This window comes from Echinops telfairi, unplaced genomic scaffold (assembly GCF_000313985.2).
Source record: "Echinops telfairi isolate 266 unplaced genomic scaffold, ASM31398v2 ScPeMD7_4;HRSCAF=17, whole genome shotgun sequence".
In the NCBI taxonomy this organism is placed as follows: Eukaryota; Metazoa; Chordata; class Mammalia; order Afrosoricida; family Tenrecidae; genus Echinops; species Echinops telfairi.
In genome coordinates, this window is record NW_022103900.1 from 24,785,804 (window position 1) to 24,809,200 (window position 23,397).

Sequence of the window (23,397 nt, forward strand, 5' to 3'; positions counted from 1 at the left end):
TGACTTTTGGCCAGAGAAGTACCATTAATCTTCATTAGCATGTATGAACTCTGTTTATCCATATTATTTTCTTCTGGGGCCTTTTAAACTATCCATAATAAATGCGTTTGCCGTATTGTTGTCCAAGAGAAAGTTTAGAACATAGACCAATCCAAAGATTAATAGCATACAACGGATCTACTGCTCCCACCCCTGAAGCGACAGAGTAGATCAGTATGAAATGTGAGAAAGTATAATTTCTCTAGACTTTCATATCTGTGCCATGCCAGGGAACTTCCCTTGTAAATAAGCTTTCTCTTTTCTTCCAGAAATATGTTTTTCAAGGAGGCTCACGAACGACCTCAGGGAGCTGAGGGAAGTCCCATCTCCTTGAGTCATAGCTTCATGGTGCGTAACTCAGTGGGAGTCGGTCCTGCACAGACTTTTGCTGACAATGATCTCATTTTTATTTCACACATCATGTCTATGCTTTATGTACCAACGTTGGGTTTGCTGGTGAAAAAAAGTCTCCTCTAAGAAGAAGTTGTCTTAGCATTTTCATGTGGCCCCTGGGGTTCCCTGTTAGTTAGACATGAACTCTGCTCTTAGCATATGGTACTTATTAATTAGTTCATCCAGTCAACGATGGCCCCACTCCAGATTGTTGCTTGACGTTTGCTATTTCACATGTGTGAGTATAACTGGTCAGGCCTGTGCTTTAGCGGAAAGCATCCGCCAACAGTATTGTGTTCCAGGCCCTGTTGCTTAGCTGCCTCCCAGATAATAACAATGAGATAGCCACCCAGTCACCATGATTTGAAATGGATAAATTCTCCCATTGTATCTGTCTCACTAAGATAAGGGGGTTATATTAAAGTTCCTCCTGTAAGTTAATGTTTTAACTGCATAAAATTCCATTGACGTCAGGGTCTTGAACTTAGGTTCCTTGGTTTCCCAAGATGTCTATGAATGCCTTAATGAAGCAACATTTGAATTTTACACAGAATTTCCTGTGTGTGTGCAGACGGATATGGCTATTTCCTGATAGATGGAAGAGTCTACCCATCTCAAGGATTTGTGTCGTTCTTGAAATGACGGACATAATTATAATGAAAATAGTTCCTAAGGTCCATCTAGCTCAGGAGCAACAAAGCCCACATGGAAGAAGCACACCAGCCTGTATGATCACAAGGTGTCAATAGGATCAGGTATCAGGCATCAAAGAACAAAAAATCTAATTATTGTGAATGAAGGGAAGTGCAGATGGGGACCCAACGCCCATCTGTAGGCAACTGGACATCCCCTTACAAAAGGGTCATGGGGAGGAGATGAGCCAGTCAGGGTGCAGTGTAGCAACCATGAAACATACAACTTTCCTCTAATTTCTAAATGCTTCCTCCCCTTCCACTATCATGATCCCAATTCTACCTTAAAATCTGGCTAGACCAGAGGATGTACACTGGTACAGATAGGAACTGGAAATACAGGGACTCCAGGACAGATGATCCCTTCAGGACCAGTGCTGAGAGTTGTGATACTGGGAGGGTGGAGGGAGGGTGGGATAGAAAGGGGGAACAGATTACAAAGTTCTACATATAACCCACTCTCTGGAGGATGGACAACAGAAAAGTGGGTGAAGGGAGATGTCGGACAGTGTAAGATGTGACAAAATAATAATAATTTATAAATTATCAAGGGTTCATGAGGGAGGGGAGAGCAGGGAGGGAGGGGAAAAAGTGAGGAGCTGATACCAAGAGCTCAAGCAGAAAGCAAATTTTTTGAGAATGATGATGACAACAACTGTACAAATGTGCTTGACACAATGGATGGATGTAGGTTGTGATAAGAGTTGTATGAGCCCCCAATAAAATGATTGAAAAAAAAAAGAAAATAGTTCCTAATGATTTAATCAATCAGTCTTCAGGATATATAGGACAAGTGATCACAAGAGTAAGACCTTATATTAAACATTGTGTGAAAGACAGTACAACCCTTGTTTTGCAAAAGATTACCATTTTGAGGGGATGATTTATAGAACAGTTCTCAAAAGGCAGTTAACAATTCAAGGTTGTAAATGTGCCCTGTAAGTAGGTATGAGCCCTAGGTGCTAAAATAATTTAGAGGAAGGAAGGATCACTACTTTTAAGAACTGTGGGGAAAGAAGGTTACGTTGAAGCCGAAGCAAAGCCTGACATTGGTATTCAGCTGGTGTACTCTAGATGGCCATAATCAGGCCAGTTGTCCAGGAATCAGCTCCCACTGGTGGCAAGCTTATATGTATCAGGGTAGAACTGTGTCCCTGGCTGATTTTTCAGAAGTAAATTTCCCATCCTTTCTTCTAAGGCAGTCCTGAGTAAACTGGAATCGCCAACCTCTTGGTTAGCAGTTGTGGTAGTTGGATGATTCTGTCAACAAGCCACTAGAGGTGCAGACAAACCTGTCAATTGAGTGGTAGTTTAATGACACTTTGGTGGGGGTGGGTCCTTTTGTATGAGAGAGAGGGACTCTGAGAACTGTCTCTCTTTGCCTTTCTCCTCACTTGGACATCACTGGAACTCTGTGTCTGTCTCGAGGGGTGCTTCCAGGTGGGTCATCTGACCCTGAGAGCTGCTGGCACCCTGCCATGTTCCCACAGACCTTGGATCCATGTGACTCTGCACCGCCTGTCTGGGCCCTTCCTGCTTCCGGGTTCCCTTTTCTGCATCACTGGCCTACTATGGAATCTGAAGAGGGACTTCTGTACTAGCACCAGACTTCTGAGCTTGAATTGGACTGGGCTGGAATGCCTTCTTGCTATATCAATACTTCTTGATATGAAACCCTTTCTTAGACATAGATGGGTGTCACTGGAGATGTTTCTCTAGACAACCAGGCCTAATACAGGAGTCGAGTTAATTAACTATTTGCACCAAGCTGGGATGTTGGGCGCTCAAATGAGTTGTTAAATATTGAAATATCCTTGTGACAAATGGTTGTAGTCTTCTCCCACCTCCACCATAGGGCCTGTACGGTTCCAGCAAATTCCACCTCTTATTTGATTTCCTTGTTCTGACTTTTTCTATTCTACTCTAGACTAACAATTAACCAAGCCTTGACAGCCCAGAGTCCCTTCTCAGCATATATGGCACAATTCCTGGGCAAATCAGGAAGTGTTGGGTAGTGCATATTCAACGTGGTTGTATGCAATCCAGCTCTCATGTTTTTAAAAGTTGTCTAGTTATATTTTCCCATCCTACAGTTGTCTAGTTATATTTTCCCCTTATGATCAATTCTTTCCATTGGAACTTAAGCTACTAGACAATATTAATATTACTTTACATTCACTCTTCAAAACAATTCTATAGATTATCTTATTTAATCCCTATAATACATTCTATAGTTGTTTGATCAGTATTATTAGTTTCTGTTTTACATCTCAGGAAACTGGGAAATTAAAAGGGAAGTGTGATTAGAACTAATGTTTTTAGCACCTATTGAGTCAGCCCCATTACAAATGCCCAAGTTCACGGAGCTAATAAGAGTTCAACGCAAAGGCTCCGTCTTGCTTCTGATAATTTTGGATGGTCAACTTTCCATGACAAGTTAACCTACTGTTTAGATACCTGAGAAAATGCTGCTTTGAAAAGGGCACCAAATTTTAAAGCTTTATTCTTTAAGTGGTTGAAACACAGCTGAAGACAACAACCCCTCACAAGGCAATCATTTGTGTGGCCAATTCCTTAACTGACCAAGGATTATGATCTGAAGAACCTTTTGCTTGTTTTCTTTGGGGATGAAGCTTCTCTTTGTTTATACTTCATCTGGTGAAGTCTGAGCACCGAGAGGGATGAATGAACTCTGGCTTTGTGTATCTGACGTCATCCAACTCTCCCATGTAGACATTATGTTAATCAAATGAGCCTCATGTGTGAGATCATTCTATCTTGTTACATTGCACACTAGGGCAAATTATTTGGACTAAATTGAAATGAATATTAACAATAGAGAAAAGAACATTCCTTTCAAAGTTTCCATATCCACTAGTCTTGCCCGCGGGGGGGAGGGGGGGCATATCCTTGCTTCCTCTTTTCACTTTTGTGAATCTTTTTGAAGGTTCAACCTCCTCATGGTTTATTCCTTTCTTTCCATCCCAGAGTAGCTGTAATGGCAACGACTCTGCAGTGGACAGACTGGTCTGCAGTCAGGTAGCCAATGCTTTCTAAAGGAGACAGCGAATAGGAACAGCTGTTCTTCTGCCCCCACACTGTTATTCTTTTCCCTGTGAAGGACGAACGGAAATAGGGAATACAGGGAGGAGGGGGAGTCCTGTTATACTGTGGGGATCTCAGTCCGTATCATGGAACTAAATGTGCATAAACTGTTGAATGGAAACTCATTTGCTTGGCAAACTTTTACCCAAACTCCGATAAAATGAATTAGACAACTGTGTTGTCTTAATCAACGTTCTCTATCTTATGTTTCTAGTTTCTAATAGCCATTGCAATGGCTACACAAAAATTCACAAACAGTATTCATGATTAAAGGGTTTATGAAGAAATTAGCAAGGTCTAATGCAAATGAGAAACGCTCAGGGTAGAGTTGTTTATCAGGACACGTTACAAAGTTCTTTCAGATCTGTGAATCGATACCCAAAGGGGCTTCCCACTTCCGTGTAAGCTTCAACCCACAGGCACTCAGCACCAGCTCTGTGGGTCTGCAGCCCCAATTTCCCCAGAAAGTGCCCAGAGGCATCCTATCCATAAGCCAGCCTCCTGCACAAAAGCACTCAGCTGTACTTGCTCTGTGGGTTGGGAAGGCCAACACTCAGTTCCATGCTCTTGTTCCTGGTTCTGCTGCTGCTGCTCCTCGGTTACAGCTTTCTTTTGGGTCAAAGACGTTCACTGTGAAGGGGTCTCAAGTCCAGAGGACACACTCCACTCCTAGCTCTAGTTAAGGTGACCAGATGTCCCGCTTTTGGTGGGACAGTCCTGATTTTAAACAATTTTTCTGGCGTCCCACTGCATTTTCAAAAAGTCCTGATTTTTGGAAAGAATGCTAGGTTATATGGCTTTTGGCTGCCATGTGGCTATTTGGCCAGGATATGAATTTTATCAATAGTGTCCCGCTTTACCAATGTTAAAATCTGGTCACCTTAAGGAGATCCCTCCTCCTGGTTCTCAGAGGCCTCATTTTATACACAGAGGGAAGTCATTCCAGAGAATCCTGTTCATAAGTACTCACAGATGAATCTTATCAGTATCTTCCTCCACCTTCTTACCAGATCCATGCAGGAAAAGGGTGTTTGGTGGGAGTTAAAGATTTTGGCTAGAAGAACCATATTAAATTATTCACTGATTAAGGAAGAGAAGAAAAAGAAGAGATGCTTAAAACACTTCAGTTTCATCCAGGGTGAGGTAAACCACATGGAGGTGGTCATATCTGACCTCTTCTGGTTTCCCTATTCTCAGGCAAGCCTCCCCACTCTCCTTCTTTATTTACAGTGACATTAGCCATTCCTCCTATTGCACTGTCCTTCCTTGTTGGATTCAATAATCCATTGCAATGGCCACACAGAACTCACAGACAAGACTCATAATTAGGGGGGTTAATTAGGGAAGTGGATAGGTTACCAGGGTCAGCAAACAGAAGGGGTACAGTTCTTGGTTTACAGCAATACTGATCCTTAGCCAGCAATCTCTCCAGTCTTCAATCTCTTAGCCACTTGCCTCCATGGGCCCGGAAGCCAGCCCAGCTGTTGCTCTGTCCCACAGTTCCATCGTCTCGGGTCAGATGAGGAGAAGGTACCATGCAGTCTCGGTGCTGTCCCGCTGAGTCTCTCTGCCACAGTCTGTGATGCATCTGGTCTTGGCACCTCTGCCACTTCAGAAGGTTATCTTGGGCATGCTCTTCTAAGGCCTTTTGTGTTTCTCTTTCTGCTGCTGCTTCCAAGAAGGCACAATTTTATAGGCAGGGGGGTGGTAAGGAAAACCGACCAATCGGGTTTTCCTTTGTGTTGTTGTCAGGTGCCGTTGAACCCATTCTGATCTAGAGAGACCTTTTGGACAACAGAGTGGAACTCTGCGTGGTCCTGCGCCATCCTCAGAGTCGTTCCTATGCTTGGGCTCATTGTTTCAGTCACTGTGTCAACCTAACATGTTAAGGGCCTTCCTCTTTTACTCTGTCCCTCTATTTACCAAGCACGATGTCCTTCTCCAGGTCCTGGTCTATCCTTACAAGTCCAAAGTATAAGATGGAGTCTCGCCATCCTTGCCTCTAAGGAGCACTTTGGGAGTACTTCTTTGAAGACTGGCAAGTTTGTCCTTCTAGCAGTTCATGGTACCTTCCATATTTCTCTCCAGCACCACAATTCAAACGCATGGACTCTTCTTCAATCTTCTTTATTCAAAGTCCAATTTTCACATGCATATGAGGCTGTGAAAATAACATGGTTTGGGTCAGGCAGGCACACCTCATTTCTCAAAGTACCACCTTTACTTTTCAAGACTCTAAGAGTTCTTGTGTTGCATGCATCCTATTAGCATAGTCCTACCCAATCATTTATTGGGAGTTACAGAGACTTGGGTACAAGGGACATATTAAGAAATTTCACTCCACTACGCAGGGCATTATGCAATAGTGTCTCCTTCCCAATAGCTCCATTTTACCGATGGGAACATGGAGACTGGAAAGCCCCGTTGTGCTTAGGTGCCACTGGGTCTGCTCTGGCTCATTGCAACCCCAGGGACAACAGAATGAGACACTGGCTAGCTCTGTGCCAGCCTCACCATGTGTGTTGCAACTGCTGCCCACCCATCTCCTTGAGGGTTTTCCTGGTTTTTTGCTTACCCTCTGCTTGACTAAGTGTGATGTCCTTTTCCAAGGATTGTCATCTCTGGGGAACATGCGGGCTCTACTTCCTCCAGGACACAATTGTGTGTTCTTCGCACTATTCTTCGCCAGCACCTCTGTTCAAAAGCAGCATTTCTTCCCTGCTGTTCCTTATTCACTGTCTAGCTTTCACATGCATATGGTGCCGTGGAAAATACAATGGCTTTGATCAGGGGTACGTTCGTCCATCCTCCTAAAGTGGCATCTTTGCTATTTACAACGGTTTTTTGTTTTTAAGTTGTCAACGGGACAAGGATAAGAATAGCAGAGACAAATCATTCAGATAAGGGCGACCCTTAGGTCAAGGTCATAATGGGTTCCAAGGGTTTGCTGATGAAAATGTCACAGCAACACAACTGGCAGCAGATCAATATATCACAGTTACTGGTGGGATTCCCAAAGCAGGATGGGGGCCACGCATGGGGCAGGCATAACATGTTAGCCAGAGGTGCTGATGATATTGGTCTAGGGGCTTCTCCAGGGCAGTCAGGGCATGACTTATGACCATGCAACCCTCAGTACAGAGATTCCCATCAAGCACACATCCAGGTAAGCCCTTGAGGGAGACTGCCCCTCCCTGGGCTCTTTAGCACTTTAGATAGAGCTTTTGTACAACATTTGCCCAGTGCAAGATGTCATTTGATTTCCTTTTGTGAAAGCCAAGATTTTAATCTTTAATCCACAAGCGATTAGTGAAAGGCAGCCAACAGCACATTAGAGATGTTTTACTGTCACAGGCACTCCCATCTCCCAACTTCTGCAAAGGCCAGCTGCAAAGGCCCCCTCCAGCGTCCCCCCCCTCCAGCGCCGCCCCCCACCCTGATTTCTTTGGTTTCTGGCAAAGAAAATTTATGGCCATATTTTCACCATCCGAACTTATGATCTTGGCCTTTCCTCCTTGCCTTTGTATAAAGCTATAAGTGACACATTGGCTACTTTGACAACTGTAAGGCAGACAGACTCCAAGAGCATCCCCAATGGCATGACCTTTGGGCCAAATCCAGCCACCAGAACTTCATCGTTCTCCGCCATAAAATTCAAACAACCGTGGTTGGGCACCGAGGCAGTGATTTTCTTGCTGTTCTTGATCAGCTGGACTCGTAAACACTTTCCAATGGCTGTTTGACTTCAGCTCCTACTTTTTCCAACACAATTCCCTTGCCGCGGAAATGCTTCCAAATTGCCTGGCTCTCCGGACTGTGTCCAAGTTTGGGTTGCAGTAATTCCTCTCAGTTACATTACCCTTGATCACGCCCTACCAGGCCTCCTACACCCTTCTCACCACTGATTTGGATCACTTGTTGTTCCCTTGTCCCTGGGTTTGTTAGCACCACTTCCTTTCCCCCACCCACCTCCCCTCCTCCTCTCCCATGTCCCCCGGAACCATTGGACCTGTTGTTTTCTCCTGCAGATAGTTCATCCAGCCTATCCATGCACAAAAACAAGACAGAGCAAAACAAAGAAACAAAAGAAAAGAAAACAACAACAAGAGCAACAAAGAAAAGCCTGTAGTTAGTTCAAGGACTGTTTGTTGGCGTTTAGGAGTGTTTTCCAGTCTAGTCAGATGGGGTGCCAAGCCCTGGCCCCAAAGTCTATTTTTGGTATTCTTGGGGGACTTCGTTGCTCTGTTCCCCTTGCTGTTCTGTTGCATGCCCTTAGTGTTTTGCCTCAGTGTGGTAAGATCAGATCGGGCCCAATTCCCACACTGTATCTCCAATGTTGTTCCCTGTAGGGCTATGAGTCAGTGAGGGATGTCATGTCTCACAGTGGGGCCGGCCATATGGTGTTCTCTGTGGATCGGCTGCTCTGAGCAGGAATATTGTCCTCAAGGCTTGGTGGGCTAGGATGTGCTCCACTCTCTCTTCCTCCCCCTTCATTTGCTCCCGTGTGCTCTGATCAGACATGTCCCTCTCCCAGAGCTGCAGCTTCAGTGCTGTCCTCTGAAATAAATTCTTCTGGAGGCAGGGGTAGGTTGGTGACAGTGAGTTTTAAAGAAAACATATGTGTGTGTATGGAGTAGTCTGGGAGGCATTAATTACGATGTAGAGGAGAGATATAAAAATATATATATCTCCTATCATTGCTGTGTAGATATACATGAAATGTCCAAGGCACGGAATGTTGCATCTCAAGTTTGAGTGCACAATAAACAATAACTAATAACTTTTAAAACAATAAATAACAACTTTAAAAACAATAAACAATAACCTTTTTAATAGTTTTATTGAGACATGTTCACATGTCATATATTACAATAGTTTAATCGTATCAAGAAGAGTTATACAATCATGATCACAATCAATTTTGGGAAATTTTCTTGTTTCTTGGACTCCTTGTTAAGATAGTAAGTTTTACATTAATGCACACAATTAAGCCAGTGGCTGTGGAGTCGGTGCTGACTCGTGGTGGCGCGCGAAAGGCACAGAGCTTCAATGGTGAGGATTCGTCAATGCCATGGTTTTCTTGGACCACCGCTTGTGTTCATAGCCCAGTGTGGGACTGCTTTTGTGCCAAGAATACAGTATAATTTAAGAACTCATCCACTGCCATCAAGTGACCCTATGGGCCAGCAGAACTGTTCCATAGGGTTTCTGTGACTGTAAATCTTTAGGGGAGCAAATGGTCTCATCTTTCTCCTATGGAGTGACTAGGGAGTTTGAACTACTCAACTGCCCACTATGCTGCCAGACTATTGCTCAAATGGCCCACTTAGAACCTCCTGAAGATCAGAATTCTTTATATGCTAATGTGCTTTGTGAGTCTCCAAAGGCGCATCCAGTATTCGACATTTCACAATCTAGTTTGAACACAGAATTCCTTCATCCGTGTGCCAAAGGACCTGATTTGGAGAGAGCTGATGGCGGAGGGCAGCCCATGAGAACAATCTCACTACATCTTATAAGCTTCTTGGATTCTTCACCTGCAAAATGGGAATAATGCTTATATCTTGTATGATTCTTGGCACTATATATACATATATATAAATAAAATACCCAGAAGTTCTCATTAGATGTTATCAATTGTTGTCATTAATAATATTAATATTCATCTTAATGAATATTAAGGAGCTTAATATTCATCTTTAAATCGCTTCTAGCACTTTGCACTGGTCGTGATTTGAAGCTAAGTTGAATTCTGGCTATTAGCATATGGATTTATTTTAAAATGTAGGTGTCTTGAAAAGGTTTCCCCACTAATTGAAATACCAAACCCCACTGCCACAGGGTCCATCCCTACTCATAGTGACCCTATAGGACAGAGTAGAACTGCCTTTGTGTAAAGCTTTACAAATCTCTGCCTTGGACAGTTCATGTAAATCTACACAGCTAAGATAAAAGATTATATATGTGTATATATATATATTTGTATGTTTATCTCACCCACTGGATGGTAAACTCCTCCCAGCCTTCTCCATCATTATACATGCAGAAATGGGGAACGGTGGTTTTGAACTGCTGACCTTGTGTGTAGCTTCCCACTATGCCACCTGAAAGATCTGAGTCAATAGTAGATCAGTCCTGTTCTGCTCAAGGTCCCATTCCTTATATCTTTGTGTAAATATAATAATAAAATAAAAGAAGACATGATATTGAACTAAATCACCTCTAGATTTCATGCTCCTTCAAACATTTCGATATAAAACAGAAATAGTTATTTCCCAAGTTGCAATAGAGTGTTTATACTTTCTTATTTATTTATGTATGTAATACAGCATTTCATTGGGGGCTCATACAGCTCTTATAACAATCCATACATCAATTGTATCAAGCACATTTGTATATATGTTGTGATCATCATTTCCAAAACATTTTCTACTTGAGCCCCTGGTATCAGCTCCTCTTTTTGCCCCTCCCCCCTCCCACCCTTGTGAACCTTTGATAATTTACAAATTATTTTATTTTCATATTTTACACTGTCCGCTGTCTCCCTTGATCCATGTGTCTGTTGTTTTCCCCCCTTGGGAGGGTGTTTGTACATTGATGATTGTGATCAGTTTCCCCTTTCTCCCCCTCCTCCCTTCACCTTCCCCCTACCCTCCTGGTATGGCTACTCAAGTGTTTATACTTTCCAACTGGGCCGATGAGCGCCAAGAAGTCCGTATCGCTCACCACAGTGGGCCGGCCTTTCCCTCCTCACTTTTACTTTCCCCTTAGACAGCTCACTTGGAGAAAAGGACATTTGGAAACTGGCTTCATCAACTTCCTCATATAAAGAAATTTCACCTCTTTTATTTTTTTCACCCCTCTTAATCTATCACTTAGAAACAGCATATTGGTTATTAAGGAGGCCTGGTGGTGGTGTTGGGTAAGCATTGGACAGCTAACTGCAAGGTTTAGGTTCAAGACCACAGCTGCTCCTCAGAAGAAAGGTGAGGCTATCTATCTGCTCTTATAAAGATTTACGGCCTTGGAAACCCTAGATTGTCACGATGAGTCACAGTCCACTGAATGGCAATGGGTTTAGTTCGTCTGGTAGATTGGCAGTTTAAAAAACCTTGGTGGTGAGGGAGGGGGAAAATGAGCAAATGATATTAAGGGCTAAGGTGGAGGGCAGGTGTTTTGAGATTGATGAGGGCAACGAATGTACATATGTGCTTGACACAATGGATGGATGTATGGACTGTGATGGGAATTGTACAAGCCCTCAATAAAATAATTTAAAAAAAAGATATTAAAATGTTTCCAAGAAAAAACAAGTTTTGAGAATGATGGGGGCAATGAATGTACAAATGCGCTTTACACAATTGATGTATGTATGGATTGTGATAAGAGTTGTATGAGCCCCTAATAAAATGATTTTTTTTTAAAATCTCAAAAAAAAAAAAAAAACCCCTTGGTGGTATAGTGGGCAACTAACAGCAAGATCAGCAGTTCAAAACTACGAATTGTTCTGAGGGAGGAAGACGAGGCCAGCCACTCTCGTCAAGATTTACAGTTTCAGAAACTCTGTGCAGGGTAGCTGTGAGCCACAATCAACTTAATAGCAGTGGGATTACGTCAGTTTTCATATGCTATTTTGTAGCACAATAAACTATAAATTATACTTTTATAGCATTTCGATATACCTCCCATCTATATTTATGAGTAAGTGCAGCTGTGGGTGGTTCTTGGTATAGGATTAAGAAACACAGCACATTTTGAACTTTGACTGGTGACTTATTTTCAAAGGAAATGTTGATGCCTTGTGAAGTATTAATTTATGTGTTACCACAAAACAAAAGATTATCAGCGAACTTTCAAGGGACATGGGTCATAGATAGCAAGAGGACACTGCAGCTTCCCAACCCCACAGCCCAGGTAATATTGCAAAAGGTACACAGAAATGATTATACTGTGCTGACTGAAAAACTTGTCCTTTAAGTGTGTAAGCCCAACATTCGGACTCATAGAGACCCTATAAAGACAGGGTAGAACTGCCCCTCTGGGTTTCTGGGCCTTTAAGTCTTTTGTATTTATTTTAATAGCAGTTTTATTGGCACACAATGTATAGATCATGCAATTCAGTAGCTCAATCGTTCAGGCATATCCAGGGGAATCTTGCACGGCCTCTCCCTCCTGACAGCAGGAGCAAGCGCGGTCTTTCTCCTGCGTTTCCCTTGATGGAGACCAACACATTACAATGCGACAATCAATCCGCAAGGCACTCTTGAAGACGGATTTATGCGTATGTACTTTCCAGTGACATTTGGCTTCTCTTTATTTTGCTAACAATACACTCCCATGCCTTTTTAAAATTTTATTTAAATAAGCAACCTGCTCATCTGAGTGACACCTGGTCAGGACTGGGCCCGCAGACGGCCAGGGACGCGTCTGCACCGGGCAGCAGCGCCGTGGGCCCTTGTCAGGGTGCAGCCACGGGGCTGGGGGGCCGGCCCGGGCGCCGGCGGACTCGCCCCTCCCCGCGCACGTGGTTTCCTGGAAGGGCAGGGCGCTGGGTGCCGGGCGCGGCCGGGCGCGGGGTCGGTGCCTTCGGCGGGCAGGCGCGGGTGAGTGGGGCGTCCCGTCCTCTTCTTCCTCCGTCTCGGCCGCCCTCCCGGACCCCGGTAGCCCCGGCCAGACGGGCGGGACGGGCCTTCCGAGAGCCGGGTGGGTGGGCGACCGCGCCGGGCAGCGCGTCTGCGACCCTCGCGCCCCCCGCCCCCCCTTCTCTGTCGCGCGATGGCCCTGGCGTAGTGGGCACAGGTCGGCCCGGGGGTCGCATGGCCCCACCTGGGCACAGGCTGCCTGGTGCGGTGGTGCCCTGCCTCGGGTCCGGCCCTGTGGCTCGCTTCGCGGCAGCCCGGAAATCGAAAGTGAACCATGATTTGTGTTCCTCGGCCTCTCTTAGGAAAATGATTCCTTAGAAGACTTCCCTCCTCCTTGGCAAGCACCAAGCTCTGCATTTGTGCTCCCCCCCACCCCCCAATATGTGGCGGTTTTTCTGGAAAGAGCCTTCCAAAGGGGATCCTGTGCTCCCCATTAGATACAGTGGAGCGTCAATCCTTTTACCAAATCAAAAGACTGCAATAGGGTTCTAGTTCACAGATGTATGGTTTTCTTCGAAACAAAACGTGTATAAAGAGTTTCTGCCAGTCTTGGTTCTTTTAGGGCGCCGTTGGCGGGCGGATGGAGAGAATGTTTGTGCTATGGCATAACGATTTTGAGGTCAGGGCTCATAGCCATTTTTCTTTTTACGAAACTCAGGTGGACATCTTTGCAGCTCCTTGAGGCGTTGCCACAGGTTAGGGGAACACGTGTAGGGAGCGTTGTCCCACATGGATGGCTACAGTGTCTTAAGGGAGGTTGGGAAGATCTCAGAGATGAGCCACGCGAGGGAAGACTGTCCATCTCGCTAAATGACTGAACTGTGGCTGCGGTCCAGAAGCAGGGGGAAGCAGGCGGTGGCAGGACTGTTGATGCTGGAGCGACCGAGGTTGAGGCTCACGGGCATTTCCAGCTCGGAAGGAACTGTGCCTTCCACCTGTGCCCGAGGAAGCTTGACAATGGATGCTACTAATGACTGGAGCCCAGAGCTCGTGGGCAGATCAGAGAACTCGAAGGCTGATCTTTTTCCATCAGTAAGCAAGGTTGACACAAATGGAACAAATGGTAACTGGGACAAGGCTTGGATTTGCCAATATGAAACAGAATAAGGTCCAGTCATAGCAGTGGCTTCTGAGGGGATCCCCTGGGCCACAAATTCAAGGCAGAGAAGTTAGCTCAGAAGTTTAAACCAAACCCAACCCAAACAACAAACAAACAAATGCACTGCCATCCAGTCAATTCCGACTCATAGTGGTGACCTTGTAGGACAGGGTAGAATTGCTCTTGTGGGTTTCAGAGACTGTAATACTTTATTGGAGTAGAATGACCTTATTGTTTTCCCACAAAGTGGCTGGTGGTTTCAAACTGCTGACCTTATGGTTAGCTGTCCAACAACAACCAGAGTGCGGCTCAGAAGGTTATAGAAACTGTTTATTTGGAAGTCCAAAGGGAGTCTTTATAGATTTTTCTTGAAGGACACAGAAAATCCACAAGGGCTTATTATGAAGGAGTTTTAAGAAAATGGAAAACTGTTTGATGAGAAAAAGGCCAAGAAATTTGCACCAAGGGATTTTTTTTCCCTTCATGATAATGCACCTGCTCATTTTTCAAGGTTGGCAAAGGCTGCCCTACAAACCTTTCATTGTGAAACTTTACCCTATTCACCCGATAGCCCTGATCTTGCCTCTTCAGCTTTTTTTTTTTTTGTTTCAAAGCAACACAATTTTGAGTCCCTTGAAGATGCCCCAATTGCCATGTTGACATGTTATAAATTGAAGAGCACAGAATTTTCCAGAGAAGGGTTAGAGATAGAAACACTCAGACATGTTCAGACTGAGATGGAGGCTATGCTAAGAAACAGTAGCATCACATTTTTGATAGTTTTAATAAGGATTTCTATGAATTTGTACCAATACCTTTCAACCTACCTTTGTATGTATCTCCTTATCAAAGGTAACCATCTACTTCCATTCTTAACCTTATTTCACTCTTCATTATTTTTTTGCTGGCAGGTATGCATATGGGACGACTTGACGATCAAGTCTGGCATAGCAGTTATCTGATCCTATTAGGGAAATAGGTAGCTGCCATAATAGATGTATGGTTTGCAAATTTACAAATTTAGCATCATAGAACACCACAAAGTTGTGGCCTTACCATTCTGTAGGCTAGAAGCTTGATATGCATCTCACTGGGTTAAGCTTAAGGTGTAGGCAAAGCTGTTTGTTTTTGGAGATTGATGGAGGAGTCTGTTTTCTTGCCTTTTTTCTAGCCTTGAACGCACCGGGTTACCAGGCTGGGTGGCCCCTTTCATTTCGGAAGCCAGCAACGTTGGATCTCTCAGATGATTCTGTGGTTATATCTCGCCCAGCCATCTCTCTTCGGCTTCCCCTATCCTTTTAAAGTAACTTTTGTGAATGCATTGAACTCACCTAGACAATCTAGGATTTAAAAGTAATCCATATTCTAAAACCAGTTGATTAGCATCTTGATTTCCCTTTAATGTCTTACTGATTGAGGAATTCTGGGAATTGGGGTAGGGCACCTTTGTTTCTCTTGTTAGTTGCCCTTGAGTTGGAGGAGCCCTGGTGGTGTCCTGGTTACTCCTGGGGTGGCACTGTGATTGGTCCGCAGTTCGAAACTACCAGCAGCTCCGCAGGAGAAAAGCTGTTGACTCCCACCAACAGTTATAGTCTTGGAAACACACAAGAGGTCACTCTGACTTAGCATCGACTCTGTGGCAGGGAGGTTTTCATTTGCTTTGCCTTTTTGTTGTTTTGGAGTTGCCTCTGACTCAACGGAGACCTTGTGTGTAACAGAACGAAACCTTGCTGGCGCCTGAGCCGTCCTCAGGTTTTTCAGTATGTTTGAGGGGCCATTGTTCTGCCTGTCACATGAGTGATGGAAGGAAGACCATTACGCTACATCCTACTCATGCAAAGAGAGAATGATCCAGATTATAAACAGGCTTCAAGACGTCCTGAGCGTATTACATAGTGGGCCATTTATAGAAGTCCGGTATATCGAGGGCTTCATCAAAAACTCCCAAGATTCTTGGCATTATCAGCATAAAATAAAAGAAAAGTAGCTAAACAATGGACCAGTTGTTGCCTTCTGGAAATGCAATGTAGGAGCAGACCTAAAAAAGGAAAAATGGCTCTTCTGGTTTCTGGAGCTGCCAACTCCCAGACCCCCCCCACACACACACACCAGTCCTGGAAACTGCACAGGAATGGCATCAAGAAACTCATGATGATATTCGTCTCTCAAGGGGGTGGACTCCACGTTCCAGAGGAACGTGCACTTCATCAAGAAACTGAACAAGAAGGGCCTGAAGAAAATGCAGGCCAACAATGACAAGGCCAGGGATGCTTGTGCCAAGTTTATCAAGGCTCTCGTGAAGCCCAAGGAGGTCGAAGTTAAGACACCAATGGGTGTCAACCTCAAGCTCAGCCAACTGGCCTACCTCGCCCACTCCACACTAGGCAAGTGGGCTCAGGCACGGATTGCCAAGGGTTTGAGGCTCTACTGGCCCAAGGCCAAGGACAAAACACAAAACAAGGCTGGTGCTCCAGCCAAGGCCTCGACTCCAGCTCCAGCTTCCAAAGGGGCCCAGACTCCCACAAAGTAGAGGTCTCCATCTGAGGGCATGAGGGACTGGTGTGAGCTGCCATCTGCATGGAGGGAGCTGGGGTCCTCTTGTGCTATTTGTACAAAGAAACCTAAGGCAGGCAAAGAAAAACAAGACAAACAAGGAAAAATGGGATTTTTTTATATGATCCTTGTCCTCAAATTCTGTACCCTCTGGTCTTGGAAAATGACACAGCTATGTGAAAGAGAGAAAGGAGGTAGAAGTAACATCTTGGGGCAATCAGAAAGTCCTTAAGAACGTGGGGGACAGGTGGATGGAGCTTGAAGAAAGGTGCATTTTATCATGTAGAGATCACAGTTGAGAGGGAAGAGAGGATGTGACATATTGAGGGGCACAAAGGGAAAGGGGGCCTGTTTGAGGGCTCAGTGTGGTGAGGGCCCAGGTGAGGGAGTTGCCCAATAAAACAGGGAAGTAACTGAGGAGCCCCCGGGGTGTAGTGGTTACATGTTGGTCAGTAGTTCGAAACCACCAGCCACCCCACAGGAAAGATGAGGTTTTCTGCTCCTCTAACGAGATCCTCTTGGAAACCTACCTGGGCAGTTCTCCCCTGTCCTATCGGATCCCTTGAGTTGGCATTGAGTTGGTGGCAGTGAGCTTTTGGTTTTGGAACTGAGGCTTAGGTTGGGTAAGACCTTGGAAGAGTGTTCGTTTGAGCATTCTGCACTTGTCGATGCAATGGGGAGGTGTTGAAAAATACATACTGCAAACCTGCGAAAACCGGAACCCGTGTAAAGTGGAAACCTGTCAGAGAAGGACAACTCAAATGTTTCCCACTAAAAGGAGCGATAGAAAAGGGGTCAGATTGCACTTTGTCAAAAATTGAAAAACTAGTAAGACCTGGGGGGGGAGGCTGATCTTTCAAATTTGACTTTCACAGGTTTCACTGTACATATTTGTAGGTTTGTGTATGTGCACGTGTGTGTATAGATAATACCTATGTATATAAATTTGGAACTATCTTAAACTTACAGGAAAGTACAACTTTCTTTTTCCCGAATTATTTGGGAATATACTTCAAATCATATGCCCCATCGCCGTAGAACACTTGAGTATACGCTTTCTATCTATTAAAACAAACGGGGAAAAAAGCATCCTTCTGATCGTACATCAGATAATCTGAAGTCAAAGGAGGGAATAGTGCCAGAGCCTGAATTGTGAGAATCCAGTTTGCAGAAGGCTATGGATGGCAGTGGGAGCCCAAGATCCATTTGTGTGAACTACATAGGGCATAGGCCTCTGGTGATCTCCCTTTATCCGTCATAGAAGGATGGGGGGAAAGTGGTTCCTAAACGGAGTGCATGGGAGAGACGAGGTTAGAAGATGAAAGAGATAAACCTGATGTGAATAATTAAAACCTTTCCAATTGATCCCCTCTCTGATGTATGCTGGACCTGATCTGATTTTCAACATTTTCTGTATTTTGTTGGTTTGTTCATATTAGGGTATATCTCAGAGGTGATAGGTCATTGGGGGTCACCCGCTTGAAGTTGTGCTTTATGTTTTTCCGTTTCTCAATAAATGAAACCCAGGACTGATGAACCTAGAAGGATAGCACGTAGAATAAGGGTTTTGGGGGGTGGGTACAGGAGTAGTGTTTTTTTTGTGTGTGTGTGTATATGTAAAAGGGAGCTGATGTCAAGGAGTCCAGGAAGACCAAGAAGGTTTGGAAACTGATTGTGGTAACGATCGTACGGTAGTGCTTGCTTGATGTGATTGAAGTATGGAGTGATATGTATTAACTCCCAATTTAAAATAAATAAAGAATAAGTTAAAACTGAAAAAAGGCGCATGCTTCTCTGTCACTACAGTACAATATAATTGTAAAAACGAGGACATTAATATTACTACATTACCACCCTCTAATCTTCAGATCCCACTCAAACGTCACTAAGATTCTTTATTGCCAAAGGATGCGGCTCAGAAGCATGTGACGCATTTTGTGACCATGGCTTCTGAGTCTCCTTCAGGCTGGAACTGTTTCTGAGTCTTTGCTTGGCGCTCATGAACTTGACCCTTCTGAAGAGACCCAGGCTAGTTGTTTTGTAGAACGTGCTTCAGTTTGACTTTGATGTTTCCTCGAGTTTGGAGACAAACGATGCGTCTTTGGCAGGGATCTCACGGAAGTCACACTGTGCTCTTCAGAGTCCATCCTATCGGATGGTCCATAATTTTGATTTGTCCCGCTATTCATATTCAGTTTGATTATTCATCATGGTGGCGTCGGCCAGGCCGTCTCCACTGTAAAGTGACCCTTTGAAATGAAATGAATTTTCCTTTCCTGACCAAAATTCTAGTGCATTAATTTATAGGTAAGTATGAACTTTCAGTCTTCTGTTTTACACATTGCTAGCATTATCTCTTTTTAAGGAACCCTGGTAGCACTGAGAGTTAGGCACTGGGCTGTTAACTGCAAGATGGATGGTTCAAACCTCTCAGCCACCCTGTGGGGGTGGCGCGGGGGAGATGAAGCTGTCTGCTCCCCTTAAGAATAATAGTCCCAGAGACCCTACAGAGGGTCGCTGGGTAAATCAGTGCGGAGGTCGTACTTGTCCTTCTCTGGCTTCCCTGTTGTCATGAGACAGAGGTCAGACATGCTTCTACCCTCCATTTCTTCCTTATCCTAGTCTGATACCAGCCATTCCTCCCACAGCACTCTACTTTCCGTTGGGCCCAATCATTTGTTGCAATGGCTCTGCAGATCCCTTAGATAAAACTCACAATTATAGGGGTTTCGGAGGGAGAGTAGCAGGTCAGGACCATTATACAATCCTTGGTCCACAGCAGCACCTCTTCTCTGGTCCTCAGCCTCTCAGCCACCTGGTCGCATGGGCCAGGAAGCCCATCTTGACAGTCGGCTTGAGGTCCAGTAGTCTCAATGCTGCATCTCTCTTCTGTGTCACAGCCCTCTTGGCTCAGCCTCCGGTTTCTGTATGGCTCCTTCGCTGTGTCCCATGGTCTTAGTGCCGCAGCCTCTGGTGTCTCTGGTCTTGGCCTCTGCCATTTCAGAGACCTTGAATGTGCTCCACTGTTGGCTTTCTTCTGGTGGTCCCGGGATTCTGTGTTCCCTGTTTCTGAGATGCTGTCCGTACGGAGCAATGGGAGGATGGAGATGCGGCTTTTCTCTTTCAGCAGACCACACCCCCAAAGAAAACAACGGGGGTGGGGGGTGGTGGGGGTGGTGGTGGTGGTGAGTTTACACCCTCTACTAAAGTGGAGACTTAATCCCGCCTTCATCCTGCCTATTATCACTGCGGAGATTATAGCCACAGGCCTAGAGGCTAGAATGTATCACTTTAGTGATGGCTGGAAGGGCCATGGTCATTGACTACATCTTAGTTGCTGTGAATTAGAATGGACTCACTGGCAGTAAGTAGGGTTTTTGTTGTTGTTATTAATATTTATGGCACAGAGGTTACGCATTCAGCTGCCAACTGAAAAGTGGTGGTCTCAAACCACCAGCTACCCTGTGGGAGAACAGTATGGCATTCTGTGTACATAGTTACAGCCCTCAGATCCTGTGGGGGCAGTTCTACTCTGTCCTATAGGGTTACTGTGAGTCAGAATGGACTCTCTGGTTTGTCATTGTTTATTTTTATTCTTAAGTAATCCCAGATTTGGCCAGGGACAGCATGGCCCAGTTGGGCTCTGTGTCCTTTTGACATGTCCTCAATATTCTTTGAGTCCTTGCTTGCCTTTTGACTCTGCATTTTGTACTCTCTTTGCCCCAGCCCTGGATCAGCCCTCACTCCTTTCAGTGTGAAGGATTTCCAAGTCTGGCTACTAGGTGTGCTCATTGTCCCCAGGCTCTCTCAGTAGACAGATTGAGGAATCTATGTATATAGGTATATGATTATATGCATGCACACATTTACATATATATTTACTTTTGTCGACCAAAAACCATGAGATTACGTGGATGTCTCTAGATTGTTCTAACTCACTGGATTCATCTTTCTTTTCTCCATTTCTGTGTTTATACTGTCTTCTCTGACAGTGGAAATCCTAGCTCCTATTATCCTTCATATACTGACTGACTGGACTAGTACCCCGTATGTAACTTTGGCTAATGGGAGCGCCTTCAACTTATCCCATGTCCCTTTGGGTGGGAGCACTTTTTATTCCCCAGGCTCATCTTGTATATTTTCTGCCCCAACCTAGAAGAAGCCACTGCTTCAAGGAACGCTAGCTCCTTTGATTGAGGAAGAGTAATAGAAACTAATATCTGGCTGCTACACAGGGTCGCCACGCACTGAGTAAGAGGTGATTAACTTGTGCTAGTTTCCTAGTTTATTGTTAAAGAGGAATAAATGTCTTTCCTGTTTTTTTTTTTAAAACAGGGATATGATTTTAGAAGATTGTATTAAAGCCTGTCTATTCACATGGTTCCGAAAACATAGAAACAGCCGTGCTAGCTCTTGTTCCATTTTTGAGCTACAAGTTCTCCATCCCAGGAAAGTCTTGTGCAGGCAGAGGTTAACCCTTTTTTTTTTTTTTTTTTTTAAGAGGTTAACTCTTTTTGTGCCTTCGACTCTTTTGGCCCTCAGATGAAGCCTATGGGCCTTTCTCCAAAATTATTTTTTCACCGTATAAACACATAGAATCGCAAAGGAAACAGATCTTGTAAAAATGTGTTTTTCTGATTATTAAAAGAGCAATTGTTTTTGTAGAGTAATATGTATCAATACATTGCACAACCTAGCAGTGAGTGTAAGATGCCCTGTTGGCATAGTGGGTTATGCATTGGGCAGCTAACTGCAAGGTCAGCAGTTCAAAACCACCAGCTGCTCTGAAGGAAAATGATGATGCTTTCTACTTCTGTAAAGAACTGCAATCTAGAAAACACTCAGGGGCAGTTCTACCTTGTCCTATAGGGTCATTATGAGTCAGAATCGACTGGATGGCAGTGAATTTGGCTTTGAGTTAGAGCAATGTGTTTAGTAACTATACATTTGAAGCAGGGTTAAGCACAGGCAATATTTCAAGTTATGGACAGCAATTTTAATCATTTGAAAATATCTCTGCTTTCTCTTGGTGACTTTGTTACAAGTGCCACCGATACTACTGTCGTTTTTCCCTAGATTTATAATCGAAGAGAGTACAATTGAAGTTCTAATGAGCGGTAATTGGAAGTCAAGATGTAATTCGTTTCCCCGTCCAATGTATGGATTTGGGCAGGAGAAGGACAACTGTGGGTTTAAAGGAAGGATATTTTGGAGCCCTTCTTACTCTTTCCATAGTGGATGAGGGGTGTGGGGTGTGGTCCTCAATACATTAACACCCCACCTCAAGCAGTTCAAAGACCAAAACCCTAACAGTTGCCATCAGGTCAGCTCCACTCAGTGTAGAGCTCTGCTCCGGGGGCTTTTCCTTTTAACGATTTGATTGTCACTTTGTCCACATATCATACAATTCAACAGTTCAATCGCATCAAGAAGGGTACAGTAGTACAATGTTGACCACGACCAGTTTTAGAATATTTTCTTCTTCCTTGTGCTCCTTGTTATTGGAGGTCTTTAATGGCTGACCTCTGGTATGCTGATCACGCCTTGCTTCCATGGTGCATCTGTGTGGACTTGACTCTCCAGTCCTTTGGCTATTTTGGTTATACCTGAGTGCATGAGACTTTCGCACCATCCATGGTCCCCCAAAGAGGAGTTTATAACCACTGCTTATTATAATGACTGCAACATGAAGTACAAAGGAATGCTAATACAGAGGGTTCTGTATTAGCTTTATTCTGAAATTAGCAATATTCTGAATTAAAGGATGAGTGAATGACATTGGGGCCTTGTCTGACCTCCCCCCACTCCACAGCTGCAGACAGCTCAGTCCTGTGAGGCAGGAGGCCAGACATGCCTCTACCCACCAGCCCTCCTTCTCAATTCTGACACAAACTGTCCCACAGCCTCTTTCTTCTCATGCTGGGTTCGGCAATTCATTGCAGAGACCACACAGAACTCACAGATTATACTCGTGCTTGTGGGACTTAGTGAGGAAGTGAACAGGTTACAGTTCAGGTGAGAAATGCTCAGAGTACTGTCGCTCAGTGAGAGGCAGCCTCTTCTCTGCCATGCCTACAGGCAGGCCTCTCTGGCCCTCGCCTCATGGCGTGTCCTGTGTCCAGCTTGGGCAATGTTACAAAGTTCTTTGGGGGCTGCCAATAAATGCCCCCAAGGCGCTGCACTCCACCAGAAGCCTCAGCCCGAGATTCTCCTCTCTCACTCTGTGGGTCAGCAAACCTAGTTTGCCCATTTAAGGGCCTGGAGGCACTCCACTCCACGAGCCAGCCTCCTGCCTGAAAGCACTCAGCTTTCCATGACCCGTGGGCTGAGAAATCCACTGCTGTGTCTCAAGCTTGGGTTCTTGTTTCTGCTGCTACTGCTCCTGTGCCACTCCTCATTTGCCTCTGGTGTAGTGACATCTCCCTTCTTGCTTCTAAATGACCCTTTATACCCAGAATGACGGCAATCACAATTAGCCTAGTCTAACAGTCACTCACAACTGAATCCTATCAGTATTGTGCCCCACCCTCCGCCCATCCCCTTTCTTTAAAAAAAAAATTATTTTATTGGGGGCTCGTACAATTCTCATCACAATCCATCCATCCATCCATTGTGTCAAGCACATATGCACGTGTTGGCCTCATCATTCTCAAAACATTAGCCTCCCACTCTAGCCTCTAATATCAGTTGCTCGTTTTCCTCCTCCCTCCCCATTCTCCCCTCCCTCATGAGCCCTTCATAGTTCATAAATTATTAAATTTTATCATAAGGTACCCTGTCCGATGTTTCCCTCTGCCCTTTTCTATGCTGTCCATCCCCCCGGGAGGAGGCAATACTTAGATTCTTGTAATTGGTTCCCCCTTTCTACTCCACA

At 44.7% G+C, this 23,397-nt stretch overlaps 1 protein-coding gene across 1 annotated transcript in view; it reads left to right on the top strand.

Moving 5' to 3' along the window:
- The first annotated feature begins 12,792 nt into the window (after positions 1-12,792).
- Positions 12,793-23,397, top strand: part of NMI (N-myc and STAT interactor) — a 25,468-nt gene continuing 14,863 nt past the window's right edge. Inside the window, exon 1 of the mRNA XM_045299731.1 lies at positions 12,793-12,832. The gene's annotated coding sequence lies outside the window, so the exon portion shown is untranslated. The remainder of the gene's footprint in view (positions 12,833-23,397) is intronic.